Source organism: Solanum tuberosum, unplaced genomic scaffold (assembly GCF_000226075.1).
Source record: "Solanum tuberosum cultivar DM 1-3 516 R44 unplaced genomic scaffold, SolTub_3.0 scf00099, whole genome shotgun sequence".
NCBI lineage: Eukaryota > Viridiplantae > Streptophyta > Magnoliopsida > Solanales > Solanaceae > Solanum > Solanum tuberosum.
In genome coordinates, this window is record NW_006239023.1 from 1,338,019 (window position 1) to 1,338,882 (window position 864).

An 864-nucleotide genomic window follows, 5' to 3' on the forward strand; every position below is an offset into this window, starting at 1 on the left:
AAAAATGTTTTAAGTTGGTATGAAATTCAAAATGCTATTATTTATATAAGTTTTGTCAATTATGTATAAATTTGTGTGAAAGGAATGAACTATTTGGTATGAGAAATGTATAAATTTGGTATAAATGATGATTGTATGTATGAAATTTGTATTAAGTGGATATGAAATCTGTTTGTAGTTTACTGTCTGAATGATTTTTGTATGAAAAAATAATGATTAGTGTGTATAATTTTTTTATTTTTTTTTGTATTATGTAAGACTAATTGTTATTTTTTTTTAATGAAACCAGGGGAAATATGTTGATTTTCAAATGGAGGGGATTATATATGAGTATTCTAGTCTTTATAGTGGTCTAGTAAGTGCGATAACATCGCAGCTAATGATAGATGCTAATATTCACAATATAGAGATAAAAATATATAGTTAATGATAGATGTCCCCCTGTTAGTATCCACAATGATGTTAGTGTGCGGATTTTTTTAGATCAAAAGAACGCTAATATAGATTTCTTTACAATTTCATATACTTGAAAATAAAATTTATTCAGAATTAATATATAAGATAGTGTAAATATAGTGTAATATATAACAAACTTTATACCAATCTTATTCAAGTTTCATTCCAACACGAACTTCAGCTTATATCACACATATTATACCAACAATAAATCAATTTCATATAATCACACAATGCATATCATTTGTATACCAATATTATATCACAATTAATACAATATCCAACCATCAAACATTAAATTCAGTGTTATACACATATTAATCAAATTTCACACACATTTCATCCATTAATTGTACAATTTGGATACACACTGATATTTTAAAATAGTGAATCCAAATGGTATGAAGT